Below are 17,334 nucleotides of genomic sequence, written 5' to 3'. Positions count from 1 at the left end.
ATCTAGCTAGAATATATTCTACACCTCCTGCATCTTATCTGTAACCTTGTGCAAATGAGAAAGTGGGAACTACAATTCCCATCAGCCAGTGCACTCCTCCAGATGATTTCATCAGTGCTCACTAACTTTAAATAAGAGCATCAACAAACGTGACACATCATCCAAGTTTGCAGCTGCTGCAATTTATTTTTTCTTCCTTAACCACTTTGGGATAACAATGTTATTGTCTCTCTGGATTACAGACTTTATCTTGGAGCAGCGTTACTCTACCTTTTGGGCCTTGGGACCCAGTTTTGCCTTTTTCAGTTCCTTGACAACCCACAGGTAGCATTTTTTCCCACCTTCATAAATTAGCCATGATTAAAATAAGGGGGTTCCTGTTGGTGAAACAAGCACAGGTAAAAACTGAAAAATATCACACAGCATCGTCAATCATTTTGGCTGATTGAGGGTGTGTCACATGTGACGATAAATCTGAGATTAACTGATTACACTACATTTTTTATCAGAAAATAGCCTTGGATTTTTGAAAAATCTAACGCTATTTACCACCTGTATATCATCATTAACATAGCAATCTGAATCAATAATCAGCGTTAAGGATATTTTGACATTAACAAATCAAAAAGTGGGAATAAAAAAGACAGAAAAGACCAACTGCAAATTAAACGAACCAAGCCACAACTGAACAGAATGAAATCTGATTTTTTTCTATAGCTAATGGAGATGCTGTTTTTCAGAATGTGATAAGAAGAGAACAGGCTGGTGAAATTGAGTGAGTAAAACTAGGTTTTTTCTTTTTTGGTTGACATCTATTTAAATTCACTGTATACTGAGGCAATACTCATTTTAGACTTTGATGTTAATTGAGTGATGAGACTTTTAGCCATTTTTATCTTTGAATGAATCAACGTTAAATTACCTTTGTAACATTACTGAATGGAATTTTAATACAGAGTACTTGTACTTGGAAAGAGTTTAAAGCGGGCCGTGCAACGAATCCAATTTATTTTGAACTCCCTGTAACTCACGGTAGTTGTTCAAGTTAGTAGGCAGATATGTTAGCATACCTTGCCTGCAATTTATTCCATGCTGAAAGTACTGTTATATGACATTTCTTTTTTTTTATTATTAATTTTATTACAATCCATACAAAGCAATCAAGTTTTTACAAAGAGAAAAATTAAGTTAAGAAAAGATCGATCCCCACCCCTGAGAGAGAGAGCAAGCCAAACAGCGTTAAATTTAAAGCTTGTAAACATACCTAAATTAATAAATTCTCTGTGCTTTATGAACTTATTTTAAAATATTACTGATTAGATCCTGCCATGTTTTGAAAAAAGTCTGTACGGATCCTCTAACTGAGTATTTGATTTTTTCCAACTTCAAATAATATAACACATCAGTTTCCCACTGACTTAAAAGAAGAGAGTTTGGGTTTTTTTGCAGTGTATGAGAATAAGTCTGCGTGCCAACAGTGTAGTGAATGCAATCACAATTTGTTTGTCCTTCTCCACTTTAAACTCATCTGGAAGAACCCCAAACACAGCTGTTAATGGGTTAGGAGGGATTGTGAGTCCAAGGCTGTCTGAGAGGTAATTAAAAATTTTTGTCCAGAATAATGTTAATTTGGTGCAGGCCCAGAACATGTGACCTAGTGAGGCTGGGACTTGGTTGCAACGTTCGCAGGTTGGATCATGCCCTGGAAACATTTTGAGAGTTTTAGTCGAGACAGATGTGCTCGATATATAATTTTGAGTTGTATAATTGTATGCTTTGCGCACATGGAGCTCGAGTGAATTCTCTGCATTGCTACTTTCCACTCCTTTTCTGATATAGGAATTGAGAGATCTTTTTCCCAGAGTCCTCTTGGATCTTTGAAAGGGAGGGATTGTAAAATGATTTTATATATTGTAGAGATGGAGTCTAAGTCCTTGAGATTGAGCAATATTTTTTACAGCATGGATGAGGGTGCAAGATGAGGAAAATCTGGAAGGTTTGTTTAACAAAGTTCTGATTTGAAGATAGTGAAAGAAATGTGTAGTTGGAATGTTAAATTTGGAATGTAATTGTTCATAGGATGCAAAGACGTTGTCTATATAAAGATCTCTAAGCAAGTTAATTCCAAATTTTTCCAGATATTAAAAACTGCGTATGTTTGTGAAGGTTGAAAGAGGTGGTTCTCTTGCAGAGGTGCCACAGATAGAAGCTTCTCCGTCTTAAAATACTTTCTACATTAGTTCTAGATTCTAAGTGAGTGGAGCACAATTGGGTTATTAGTGTATTGCCGATAACTTGTGTTTATTGGAGCGCAGAGCAAGGAATACAAAGAAGTACTGCAGGATTTTACATCTATTGCGGTCCAAGCCTGTGTATGTTCTTCTCTTTGTGTCCAGGTTCTTATCGCCTGTATATTTGCTGCCCAGTAATAAAACTGGAAGTTAGGTAGAGCCATGCCGCCTTCTGCCTTTTGTCTTTGTAGGGTCGCTCTTTTGATGCGGGGATGTTTTGAATTCCAAATGAATCTAATTGCCTAAAAATGATTTATTAATGTATATTGGGATGTTTTGAAATAAGAAAAGGAGCTTAGGAAGAATATTCATCTTAACAGTGTTAATTCTTCCAGCTAGTGTGAGATGAAGGGTTGACCAGCTATGCAAGTCTTGTTTAATTTTTTCCATGCAGACGGCGAAATTTTGTTGATAAAGAGCTTTATGTTTACTTGTGATGTTTACCCCGAGGTATTTAAACTGATCTGCGATGATAAAGGGTAGGGTGTCTAATCTAATATTATATGCTTGAGAATTCACTGGAAAGAGTACACTTTTATTCAGATTAATTCTGAGACCAGAGATCTTTTGAAATTCTGTTATATGACATTTCAAGGAAAAATTGTGAAATCAGTTACAATGCTAGCGAAGGGATAAATGAATATCTGTTGATTATTAGTTTCTATAATTGAATAAATCTGCTGTTAGGCTGTTATGACTTTTACTATAAATATGTCTGGAATATTAGCATCCCTGTTCTTAAGCAAGTGTTGTACCGGTGGATTCTTACAGTATGTAGCATATCAAAATACAAAGAAACAAGCTGCAATTAAAATTAAACTCATATAAAAAAAACAAGCCAAGTACGGCACTGATGACAGTGCTATATAAGAAACATCTTGGAGATATTTATTGGATGGCATTTTCCATGCCAGGTGTAATATATTTTTAAAAGCACCGCAATATACATAAATTAGAAAATATATAATTCAATATATTGAAACATCTACAAACTGCAAAATATATGGTATATTACATTACAGTCAAAAATTTACAGTATGTTGAAAAATATATCTTCTTATATAATATGCTACCCTGGCTGTTTGTTTGTCCAGGATTTTAAATCACCTGTAACCGTTTGACCTATTGACCTAAAATTTGGTACACACACACACTACAGTATATGACACCTACTATCCGCTTTCGGGGTGATGATTTTTAGTACTCTTTTTATTTTTTATTTTATTTTATTGTAAAATGTACTCTCGGCAGTGGCCGGCAGGGTGATGCATGTGTACAGGCGTCGTTCTCATCTCTACCACCTTCGCCGTCACTTCCCCTACCTCTTCATATCTTAAATCATTCTTGAGGCAGATTGAAGACTGACGTGCCAGCTTAAGTGAAAAATTAAGGAAAACGTACTAAGTAATTCCAACACAAAATTAATCAGTTTTAACGCGAAAAGATGCAGACGAAAGAAGAGAAGAAGCGGGCTGTTAGGGTGGAGAAAAGAAGAGCTGCTCAGGAAGCAGCAAGCGCATCAACCTCTGAGCAAATGAATGATAAACATACAGAGAAAGAGGATGAAAAGTATAAGTCAAGTGGATTCACCGCACGTTATCATGCAGTGTGCCGTTACTGATTGTAACAGATTTAGTGAAATGTATCTAACAGAATATCACTCCTAATATTTTAAAATATGTTGTGAAATACTCCTCCATATAACAGCAATAATTTACATATTCTAAAATATATTTCAGTATACTGCATGAAATTGCAATATATTTACATTGAAGAATATAGCAACATATTTTAAATATATTCATATTGGCAGGCATTTATTTTTTAAAAATATATTTTACTTGCATTTAACTTATGTAAGGGAGTGTGCCGTAATAAGAAAGTTACAGGTTCATTGTTTTAATTTTTATTTTATAGATGATATCAATAGGGTGGCAACATGATTTATTTTTCCATTAGCTAAAGAAAGAAATCGCTGAATTTGTAAGAGTGAGTAGGTTTTCTGGTTGTGATGATCAACCTGCAACTTTGTGTTTAACTTATAATGATTCATAACAGCCAAACTGTGCTTTATGCTTATGAACAATAATGTGTGAGCTTTTGCTGTAGTGTGGCACACTGGATATCAGCATCTAAATCTTGAGCTCAACTGCTATGCCTGGTCAAGGCCTACTGTATGCACTTTTTGGGTGTTCTTTACAAGCTTTTTATGTATTTCCTCCATGTAGTCTGGTTTTCCTATCACATCCCAAAGATGTACAAGCTAGTTGTTGATTTTAAAGTGGGAGAAGGGCATTTATGTGAATGTGCCAAGTACTGGACTGATGCCACATCAGAGATTGGTTCCTACATTGTACATAATGCTGCTGGGATAGGCTTTGACCACTGCAAAACAAAACTGTCTAGGAAGGTTAGAAACTGCATGGAAGGAATAAGGTGTGACTTACAAGAATCAATGAGCCAATCTATTAAAGCATTTACATGAAAAGGTCCAAAAAAACGACTGGCCCAGGGTTGCATGTTTTTTCAATCATAACATGTTAGAAAATTCCTTTAATGGCAAACTCTCATTTCTCATCCTTACTTCTCAGTTAGTCTCTATTGTGACAACTAAAGTATGTTGAGTTAACCAAGAGTCAAGACTTAAATTGTTTCTTAGACCAGCCATGCTGATTATATTTTTTCAGAGTCAGACTTCTCTCTTTCCGTGTTTTTGCCTATCCAGTGAGAACTGTTTCCTTTTGGGATGCATGGAACAGCGGAAGAAGTGTAATGATCTTCCTTTAAGTTCCTGGGAAGGGCTATGACGGGAATTTGTATGAGTGCAGGAGGCAGCCCTCTTGTCACCTCCACAACTTGTTCATGCTATGCCAGATTTCATTTGTCCTCTCAGAGTGTGTTTTGGTGCACTGAACATACCCAATACATTCCTGAAATAAAATAGGGACGTAGCCTTAGGAATCTGAAGATTTCATAAACCCTATTTTGGTGCTTTAAGGATGGTGGGCAGAAGAAGTCGAGAAAAATAGAAAAACACTATTCTGCAACATGCTCTGCTCTTCCATATGAGACATCATTCCAGAAAGAGCAAATGGAAGAGAAGAAACTACAACCCTAATGAAATCATTACAGAGAACATCTTGGATTTTGCTTAATTTAATATTTGTTTCCCTGTGTATATATACTGCTTATTTCTAATGGGTATATGTGTGTAATAGTTTGTTATGAAAGAAAAGAAAAGTTGTGTCACTGTGTGTCAAACATTAATGTCACAGTGGTTCACAACTGTAGTGACATCAAACCCAACAGAGTCTGGTGGCTAACTTGGCAAGTTAGATATGCATAGTAATTATACAGTAATTATTACACATAGTAATTATAAATTACACAAAAAATTTAATTTGGTGTAAAAATGTCTTATGTCTTACACTACCGGCAGTTTGTCTTAAAATTGAGATCTAAAACAGGTGGCTGGTTTTATTCTCAACTATCGCTATTCTGTTTGACCCTCCAACTTCTTCAATAGTTAAAACAAGCTGAAATCCCCAGGTATATTTGTAGAATGGCTTAAAGAAAGAAAGTAATGGTTTATGTGTTTTTTAAATGATGACGCTGTTGTTACTGCTGGTTGTCCCATCTGTCATCTACACTACCTTGCCGTCTATGTCTCTGTTCTCGTGAGTTGAAAATTTTGTTCTTTTTGGGTTCAATAAGATTCCAGAATTCTGGTAACTCCTTGATGGGTGGTAATAACCATTAACACTGTACTGTCTGACTCGTCCTCTTAGTTTAAGGTGGACAGTTCATAGTTCTTCAATTATGAAGAAAAGCCTTCAAAACATGAGTTAACCAACAACCCTTTCATTCTCCTTTGCATTCCATTGCACTTCAAATGCTGATCGAGCATCACCCCCAGTGCATAATGGAGTGCACAATACTTCATTATACATTACAATAGAAGCAGCATGCGGCATTGCCCAGGTCAGTAATGTTAAGCGCTGGTCTTTTTGTTTGCTAGTATGACTTTAGTCTGTTTGAGTTCCACTTGCTCTGAGCCACCAGGTGGCACTGGTATGTAAACTGCACCAACACAGGAATAAAATGAGAGCAACTCTGCAAAATTTGGTCCGGATCGGTCAAAGGGTATGGGATTGTATAGGGAAAGAAACAGACAGAAAGACATTCTATTTTATATAAGTTTTATATATATATATATATATATATATATATATATATATATATATATCTATATTGGGTAATACAAAGACACAACAAACGAAAAATATTTAGGGTCTAACCCGGCACTCTCTATATTATGGTTGCAAGAAAAAAATGAAAATGAATGACAAAAAGGTCTTTTCACACTTGATTTGAATACGGAAAGAGTGAAAATGGCAGAGCTTCCAGTTTTCAGTCCTCTGTACAGGAAGCGGTGGGTTCAAATGGATGGACACCAGAAGTGACAGAAGTGTGATGTCATAGCTGTCAGTCATTTAGTTTGCGGAGGGGAAAAGAGAGAGGTATTAAAACACAGCGCCAGTCCCTGGTGTGGCAGTATAATTACAGTCACTGGAGCCCTTCAGCTGCACCCCATGCACATGGGTGTGACAATAGACATGAAATAGAAATTGATTATATAGTATGAACTTGAAAATTGTATGCCAGTTTGGACAAATCTGTTAAATAAATACATGATTTTTATGAATGTTCATTTAATGTTAATCCATTTTAATTTTCCCAAAAAGGAACTTACAGTTTTACAGTGAGACCACAACGTAATGTTAAAATGACATCAGTGAAGAACATTGCTTTCAAATGTAAACTTCTGCACAAATAAACAAAATATAGCAGTAATCGTAATAGTTATGATACAACATGACATTGTGCGTATTACACAGGAAAAATTAAAATAACATTAAGACCTGATTAATGATTGATGCAAATCATAACTGTGGCTGTTAATTAAAGTTGAACTTATTTAGAAGACTAATAGCTGTTGGGGTGGGGCTGGGGGAGTATATGAAGCAGTTGCGTTTTCTCCTTAGAACCTTGAACCTGTGACCTGATGGCAACAACTGGATTTGTGGGATGTCTGCACAGCCCTACAAATCATTAATAAGGCAGTAGCTTCATGTTCTTTGTAGTCAGCACTACATAGAAATGAAGCCAAACGGAACAAATCGTTTAGGGATATTTCACGTTTTTTTCTGATGTTGCAATCTTTTGTAGGAAATGCTTTCAAACAAACATGGATAGAAGGATATATAAAACTTAAAGCCTGAAATGCTGTCTAACTAAACAGCCAACATTCAAAGGGACTGGACATGATGTACAACAGTAATCTGTTAAATGATGTATTGAGCCGTAAACTGGCTGTGTACTTAATTACTTGTAATTATATACACATTGAAGTATAGAAGCCATTAAATGAATGAAACATCAGATAAGTAACCTATAGTGGTACTTGATGTCATGATCAGCAAGGGAAAAATTCTTTTTTTATAAACCAGCTGCATTTTTTCATAAATGTTGCCAAAATACACAGTAAATATAAGCTTTGTAATGTTCACTGTATAAACTTCAAAAACAGACTTGTACATTCTGGCAGTGTCCAGCGGTCAACGTTCAGTGTTCAGAAGGGTGCAAATGGTTATGCTGGAACATAAACCTTTTGCTTCATTATGTTTAGTGAGTAAAGTCCCACAGGGATCCTCGGTACGATATTTCATGTCCTAGTTTGACATCTTGAGCTTATATTGAAGTGTGAAGACCACTGGAAAGTTACAAGTGTGCTGTGTTTCTTTTGTAGCATTCCAGTCCTGATTTTCTTATACTTATGTCGCTGATTGTTTGTAATTCTTTTCTAATTATAAAGTGTTGGAAAGCCTAGGGCTGTGTGCAGGCTTACTGTCTAGAGCCAGTGCATAGACATCACCTATACAAGTCACGTAGCTAAATTATAAATAATTTAAGTAAAATTTGAATAGAAGTGGGGTAAGCAAATTGCTTTATTTTTTGATGACACGAATTTTAAAATATTTACCCCAGGGCAGCTAAATCAGTGCTGAAAGATCTTTGCAACATTCTAAATTAAGAAATAATGATGGGTATATCATAAGTAAAAGTTAAGTTTTGAACGTTGAACAAAAGAGCTATGTGTTAAATTTAGAACAGCTGAAAAATAATTAGTTGTCATGGGCTGCCCTTAGAACAATGGAAACGATTAAAAAGACAGAAGCGATTATGAATTGTACCATATTTCAATGTGTGGTTTATTATTTATTTATATTTCTTTTAGTGATGGGTAGCCCTGACCATTAAGAGGGTGTTAAGATTAATATGTAGACGTGTACATATAGCAGAAATAAACAAATATGCTTAATAAAACCTGCATTATTTATAATATTAAAGGAAATATCCAAATATATTCATTTTGCTCTAATAATTGTACCTTATGAAAGCTCCATTATCGTATAATATTACCGTCCAAGAGTCTAAGCATGGCCCCTAACCTGCCATTGTGTTCCCACTATGGACTAATAACTTCACAGTTCCACTTTTGGCTGCAATACTTCCTTTCTTTTAAACATATGCTGTATAAAATTTCTATCGTACCTTTTGCAACAATTCCAACTGCTGTTTTTTAGTGCCAGTGCATAAAAAACAGGCAACATAATATTATATATTGAGTGCATAAGGAAATTTGCTCCAGTGCAGCTAAGTTTAAGTTTTAGTTGTTAATAAATTTAGAAGAAGTTATTAAAGTCCTTGTGATGCTCCCATAGGGTCTGGGCCAAACTACTGGCCAATACAAGAAACTTCACACAGCAACAGCACCTAAAGTGTTAATCTGAGAGCGCATTGTAAATTAATTTTTAGATGTACATTTCGTAAAACTACTCCAACTGTCTGCAGTTCAGATTTATTGCCATTAGAACAATAGAACAGTAGAAATGTTTACTCGCCAATTCTGCACACCTGTTTTCTCCAAAATAACATCAGGTCAAGATTTGAATGTCCCTGCGGTCCAGCTGTCTCTACCACACTGTTTGGTAACTTATTCCACATGTCTGTCTATGTCTGGGTGAAGAAAAACTTACCCTTAGAAAGTTAAAACTGTGTTACTGTGTTCTTGTTGAAGTCATTTTAAAGTGACAGGTTTGATCCACTGTACTAATAAAACTTCAGTGTCATGTCACCTCTTAATCTATTTTTGCTTCCAACAACAACAACAACAACATTTATTTATATAGCACATTTTCATGCAAAACGTTGCTCAAAGTGCTTTACATAATGAAGAATAGAAAAATAAAAGACACAGTAAGAAAATAAAACAAGTCAACATTAATTAACATAGAATAAGAGTAAGGTCCAATGGCCAGGGTGGACAGAAAAAAACAAAAAAACTCCAGGCGGCTGGGGAAAAAAATAAAATCTGTAGGGATTCCAGACCATTAGACTGCCCAGTACCCTCTGGGCATTCCATCATAACATAAATGAAACAGTCCTCTTTGGATTTAGGGTTCTTAAACTATAAAGGTTCAACCCCCTTCCAGTCTTCCTGCACCCTGGAATCACCCTAGTTGCACTTTCTTGACTTTTTCTGGCACTTCTTTGCCTTTTTCGTAGCCTGAACATCAAAACTGTGTGCAGTACTCCATGTAAGGCCTCACCAGTACTTTATAAAGCTTCAGCATAACCTCCTTAGACTTGTAATCCACACATCAGGGCGCTATATAACCTAACATTGTGTTAGCCTTCTTAATGGCGTCTGAATGTAGATGGTGATGAGTCTACTACCAACTCTTGGTCCTTCTCATAAAGAATATGTCAGGCCTAACACTGAGTATTCAAATCTAAAATTTCTTATACTTATATTAATATCTTATATTTACTCACATTAAATTTCATCTGCCACAACTCTGCCCAAGCCCACATTCTCCATAAGTCCCTCTGTAGCAATTCACCTAATTCTAGATCAGCTGCTAGTCCACCTACTTTGTTATCAGTTGCAAACTAAACTAGCTTGTTATTTACAGTATACACCTGTTCAGATCATTTATATAAATTGTCTCATATCTGTGTTTTCACTTTCTAGAGATGGTTCAGTTACAGAGAAAGCACAACAGTGGTTTTGCACAATTCATTAATTATGTAATGCAATCAGCCATACCCCATCTGAGATCTTTGTCTCGTGCTCCCCCGGCCCTCTGCACCAGAACAGCTCTCAACAGGATACCTTAGAATTCTCTTAAATCTAGGAAGACAGACTTGAAATCCTTTGAAAATTATTAATGTTTGTCTTGAAAGGTAACAAGTTCAAGAATAAATATAGATATCTTTTTTAAGAATTGTTTTAGTTTTATTTATGTGATGCTGGACATGATACACGACAGTATTAAAAACAGCCCCAGCACTGACCCCTGAGGAGACGCCACTCTTAACTTGACCCAGTTCTGATGCGATCGACCCTATGTTTCCTGTGTTTTCACCAATTCTACACACTACACCCTAAGCTGCCACTTTTTGTTTTACGCCCAGCCTCTAATCAGTGAGAACTTATCAAATGCTTTCTGAAAATCAAGACAAATAATATCATATGCACCACTCCTTTTGTTGCTCCTGCATAGAACTCCAACATAGTAAAATGCAAGCTCCAATGTCAGACTCCATGTTGACTATTCACTAACACTCCTGTTCTTGCCCTATGATGCTCAATCTTTTTCTTAATAATTCATTCCATTAATTTACCTGTGATGCACATTAAGCTTACTTGACTATAGTTGCTTGGATCAGTCTGATCATCATTTTGATATAATGGCACAATACTTACTCTATTCTAGTCTTAAGGAATTTTCCCAGTATGCAGTGAAATGTATGCGTCAATGGTTTATGTATACACTCATTCCTTAAGAACACGAGGATGAATGTTATCAGGTCTTAGTAATTTGTTTCATTTCAGTCTGTTTAACCTAAGCAGTTCTTCTCCCTCTACAAATTCTATGTCACTCAGTACCTCCTTAGTAGTCCCTGTTAATTTTGGGAGGTTATCCACTTTTGTACAATGAAATTCGTACTTGGATTTCTTCTCAGAACAGTTGACACACATACAAACACAATATATATGCACATATATGGTCGCCTATGGAGGGAATGTTGGGGCACCAACCAGGTCACCCCTTTTAATATTTTTGCAGTCACTGAACTGAAACAAGCGCTTGATGGCACGTTAAACAAAGCAAAATGAAAAGCAACTTAAATAAAGAAATAAACAAGAGGTTGTGAGTTTTATCTGTGGTGTGACAAGTATAGTTAGGAGCTCCAGTCATCGGTCTCTCCAGAATGAGGCGAGACATACTGGGAACATTTCAGATTTATAGCGGAGGGACGGGAAAGGCCTGAATCAGTTCAACTCCATCAGCAGTTTCTCAGGGCTGTGGGAGTAAAGGAAGATGTTATCATCAGTGACAGTGCGTCCTCATGTCCTGGAGTGGTAGTGCTTACCTCAGATGAACCGGAAGGCAAACCACAGATGTACAACATGCATCTTGGGATCACCTTCCTGCCTCTGATGAGATAAGCAATACCACCCCAGAATGAGAGGAGGAGCTGAAGATAACCTTATCTTCTTCTTTGTCCTCCTCTGCTGTCAAGAAAAAGTGCCCAAGTGGGATAACCCCCAACCAACCAATAAACTTATCTCATTCCAGTCCCCAGAATATAAAGGCAACTCATTCCTGGTAGGTGACATCAGATACTGACTAATCCAGAGAACACAGCTCCTACTACTAACCACTACGTGTATTTGTCATGATTAACGATTTTTGTTTGAGCTGTTATCTTTTCAGTTTGCAGGTACTGTATATGGAGATAACAGGGTGGCACCAAAACATTTCTTGGCTTCTCCAAATTTTTTGTCTGCCTGGTTACTTCTTACAATATGTCATTTATTCAAAGTATACATTCACAGTGTTGAATTATCTTTCCAGACCAGATCTCACTGAAAATATAGGCATAATATCACCTAGTGAATTATGAAAATAGAATTAATGGTCTAAATATGTTCACTGCAACAACATTAACAACAAAACTGATTAAAACTTTGAAAACTGCCCTCCATGTACTTGATCCTTTGTTCATAATCTCCATGGACTTAGGGCTTTGGCCATACTTCCTTGGTCTGATTGCGGTTGAAGCCTCCCCAGCAAATGCAGTTATTTACCAATAAGCACATGTTTTCAGTGTGTTTCTAGCCTTTAGTCATTGTTCTGTCATTTAGCTCCTCATGTTTATCCCATTGTTACTGAATATGTACAGATTTCGCTTTTTGGTCTGCTGTGCTTCTTTGCTCTTCACCTTTGGATATACATTTATGCACATGGATTTTGCCAAAGATTACAATTTTAATATCAACCTTCTGTCAGTCTTTTGCATTGATGCCTTCTTTTTTTTAGTAACTTTAAATAGTAGAGAAATTTGGTTACCAAGAACCGGATGGCAGTAAGAACTAAATCTTCAGGTGCAACAATGAGTTTTTTATTCAGCTTTTCTGCCAATGAATCCTTCTTGCTCTCAAACATACCTTCGCTCTTTTGAGGGGCATTTCAAAAAGCAAGTCAAATGCACTATCAGGAGGAACAGAGATAAGTAGCAAGCCTTCTTTTTGCTCAATATTTAAAGGTACCACCAGGAACAGTACTGGCACACTGCACTTGGATGAAAAATGCTTTAATCAAAGCATAATAAAATCTGACTGGAGGTGGAAAGTTAAACTAATAAAGGCAGGCATAATCGTTGTCTTGCAAATTGCTTTCTAAATTCTAAAGAGTATAGTTAATGTTTTGGATATCTTTCATTTAAGAGGAGGATGTGGGTTACTTCATTACAAGAGGAACTTGTTAAGGGGCATGTCAATGAATTTGCAAGGTGTTACTTCTGTGATTCTAATGTTTTTCCCCAGCAACTCAGGTTACCATTTTGTGGTTCCTTTTTAGCTATACCAAAGATCACTTTATTCCCCGGTGCCCAATGTATGTTCAGAAGGCCTAGTGTTCCAGTTTTTCTTGGTTTATGGCCAAACTTTGCAAGCACTTGCAATGAATTTTAACTTCTAACCAGTGACACATTCACGACCAGTAGTTTGTGTGTTCCAGGTGCTGCTTTAAAAATAATCAGCTGAAGAGGGTCACCATTTAGAAAGGCTTTGTGTTATAACCCAAGCTAATCTATTCTCAAAATGCAAATTACCTTTTCTGCTTTCATACCTCCCTCAATTCAGCAAGTCTGACACTTATTGCTACGAAGTTGTGTTTTTTCAAGTCTGATTATTTTGCGCTGGACAGCATCAGTGTAGGCAGTTCTGATTGACTTTTTGAGTGAAACACATATGGAAACAATTTATAACATTCCTGCTAGATTAAGGCATGTTTTGAAAAGCATTTCATGAGCTCTTTTTTGGCTGGGGTGAATAAAGTTTCAAAGAAAGTAGAGATTCCATTATATGTACTATGGTCCAAGGAGGAGTCAAACAAGGGGCAATGTGAAGGGCTTCTAGTTCCCTGTGGAACAACACAACTCATGTAACCATTTCTGTGAGTTTCTTTCTTAATTAACTGTCATTCATTAAAGAGCAGTGTGTCTGTGAAAAAAATGGCTTTTTAAAAGCCATTACTTATTTTCATTATTTGAGCAGAACATTTCATTTAATCGTGGTATATCTCATGAACAGAACAAATTATGTAAAGCCTTATTGGATTTTTCTCCGATGTTAAAAACATCACAATGAAAATGTGTTTTAAAACATTTATGATAAATTCTCCTTTCTAGCTGTCAGCATTAAGTTATTTTTGTAAGTCTTTAACAATACCCAAAAAATGCGTTCTAAAATATTAATAATGATAATTATAATATTAATAACAATTAACTATTATTGTAACAAAAAGAGTAGGATATTTGGTAGTAACAAATTTCCGAAGTGGGAATATGTTCTGCCTTTTTCACACCAGATTCTTCCTGATATTTAATTCTAATAATAATCCTATACATATAAATGTAGCAAAAATGGAAACTTACAGCACCATTAAGGTATTTTCCAATTTATTTGATTTAGATTTTAGCATTTGGAATAATTTATCACATACACAAGGCTCTGAGGTACAGTAGGTTTTCAAATATTTACTGTATACGACAACAGGTATTCAACGCACTTTAAATGGCAAGTTTTGTTGAACTGAATATCCAGATTTTGTCCAAAATGTTCTAATATTCAGTTTAGTTTGATATAGCACTCTTCACTGATATAGTTTGATATAGTCGACATCTTCATTGCTTTAAAAACTCACCAAAACTGGACAGCTAAAGACTAGAAAAATATTACCTGGTATGATGAATCTCGATTACTGTTGAGGCGCACAGATGGTAGGGTCAGAATTTGGCACCAATGAATTCATGTACCCAGCATGCCTTGTGTCAACAGTCCAGGATCGTTGTGGGGGTGGTGGTGTTGTTGTGGTGGTGTGAGTAATATTTTCTTGGCACACTTTGGGCCCATCTTTGCCTATTAATCATTGCTTAAATGCCACAGCTTATCTGAGTATTGTTGCTGAACACATGTATCCTTTCATGGTTTGTGCTGTTTATGTAACAATTCACAGGTTTCCGGCCCCAGGAATTTACTCGTCTTCAAATAACTACTTCTAACATAATAGTACACCCTGTCACAACCCAAACATTGTCTCAAATTGGTTTCATGAACATGACAATGAGTTCAGTGTTCTTCAGTGGCCTTTCCAGTCACCAGATCTGAACCCAATAGAACACCTTTGAGATGTGGTAGAAGAGAGACTCGCAACATGAATGTGCAGCTGACAATCTGCACGAATTATGCAATGCAGTCATGTCAACATGGACCAGAATCTCAAAGGAATGAAATATCTTGAGGAATCCTTGCCATGAAGAGCTGAGGCTGTTTTAAGAGAGAAAATATAGTATTTCTTATTATCGCTCAATGAGTATATTTGTGTACATCACAGTTGGGTACCCATCCATCTATATTTATTTAAAGATCTGTTTAGTTGCAATTATGATTAATTTACTAATACCTTTATTTTAAATATCACGTTCAGTACGACAGATGTTTATGCAACATGACTCATAAAATAAGTCAGCACGACATCTCACCTGTTCACACGTTGAAATTCTCAAGTTAATCCTCTGACCCACATTCTCCCTGAACTCCATTTTAATCTGACCAGCTCTGTTTTATGAGGCCAGATACGACAGGAGCTTTAATTCCCATGAGCCTTTGACAAATGCATCACACAACAGCGAAGTATTAATGTCGTCCACTCTCAGAGCAGTAGAACCAATCAGACTGGCAAAGTTTTTGCAGATATTACTGTGACTCTAGCAGCAGAGTAGTAGTGTGTTTAATGTTAGCAAGAAAATAAATGGCGAAGAAATGAGAAGAACACAGATCAAGAAAGAGGTGGGGATTGAGAAAACTTGTGTTTAATATGCCAAGAGACAGTGGCTGTTATGAAAGAGTTAAACCTACTATAAGATGCCATTTGTAGGTAAAACGTAAAGAATAATATGGTAGCATAAGTACTACAGAAAAGGAAAGGAGAATATCTGTGTAAAAAGAATCAAATCCCAAAATGAGACAGCAATGAAGGACACTTTTATCACGGCTGAAAAAATATCTAAATCAGGGAGACCACTCTATGAGGGTGATTTTCTAAAATGGTTCTTATTTAAAAATATAAAAAGTGAAGTAGTGTGTCCAGAGACAAGACCTGTAAGCCTAAGTCATCCACCTGTTAACTGGACCACCTCCCTACAGTTCTAGTCAAAGCCTGCCTCCCCTCACTGGTCCCCCTTATCTCTGCCATAACCCACTCTTCCCTCACTACTGGTACTGTTACTTCATCTTTTAAAACTGTTGCAATAACCCCAATACTGAAAAAACCTGGTGCCGATCCGACTAATTTCAGAAATGTCCGTCCTATTTCTACTCTACCCTTCATTTTCAAAATTCTTGAAAAAATAGTGGCTATTCAACTTCATTCTCATTTATCTCAAAATAATCCGTATGAACAGTTCCAGTCTGGTTTTCGTCCCCTTCACAGTACAGAAACGGCACTTACAAAAATTACTAATGACCTCCTTATGGCAGCTGATTCTGGTGTAATTACTATTGTCATCCTCCTTGATCTGAGTGCAGCCTTTGACACTATTTTTCATACTACTCTTCTCAATAGATTATCTTCGATTGGCATTGCCCACATTCCACTAGATTGGTTCAGATCGTACCTCTCAGGCCACACTCAGTTTGTTCATCTTAAAACTTTCACATCCCAATCCACCGCTGTTACTTCAGGTGTGCCTCAGGGCTCTGTCCTGGGGCCCCTCCTTTTCATTATTTACCCCCTTCCCCTTGGTAATCCATCCATCCATTTTCTAACCCGCTGAATCTGAATACAGGGTCACGGGGGTCTGCTGGAGCCAATCCCAGCCAACACAGGGCACAAGGCAGGAACCAATCCTGGGCAGGGTGCCAACCCACCGCAGGACACACACAAACACATCCACACACCAAGCACACACTAGGGCCAATTTAGAATCCCCTTGGTAATATCTTTCATAAATATAACATTACCTTTCATTGTTATGCTGATGACACCCAGCTCTATCTCACTAGCAAACCTACTGGTTCCTTTCCTCCCTCCTCACTTACTGATTGCATAGCAGAATTCAAATCCTGGTTTTCTTCAAATTTTCTTAAAATAAATAGTGACAAAACTGAGGTTTTCCTTATTGGTACAAAATCAAATTATCCAAAACTGATCACTTTTCATTTGTTATTGATAATTCCTCTGTCTCCCCTTTCCCACAGGTTAAGAGTCTGAGTGTCATCCTTGACATTACTTTATTCTTTCAGTTCCACATTAATAACATCTCCCGGTCTGCATATTTCTACCTGCGTAGCATTAATCGAATTTGCCCTTCCCTCACTCCCCACACCACTGCTATCCTTGTTCAT

General features: G+C 36.7%; 1 protein-coding gene across 1 annotated transcript in view; it reads left to right on the top strand.

Annotated features, from left to right (window-relative positions):
- Positions 1-17,334, top strand: part of LOC120516124 (retinoic acid receptor beta-like) — an 878,498-nt gene that overhangs the window by 145,521 nt on the left and 715,643 nt on the right. The window lies entirely within an intron of this gene.

Source organism: Polypterus senegalus, chromosome 15 (assembly GCF_016835505.1).
Source record: "Polypterus senegalus isolate Bchr_013 chromosome 15, ASM1683550v1, whole genome shotgun sequence".
NCBI classification, from domain to species: domain Eukaryota; kingdom Metazoa; phylum Chordata; class Cladistia; order Polypteriformes; family Polypteridae; genus Polypterus; species Polypterus senegalus.
The sequence above is the reverse complement of the archived record's forward strand: the minus strand, read 5'-3'. Positions and strand labels throughout refer to the sequence as shown.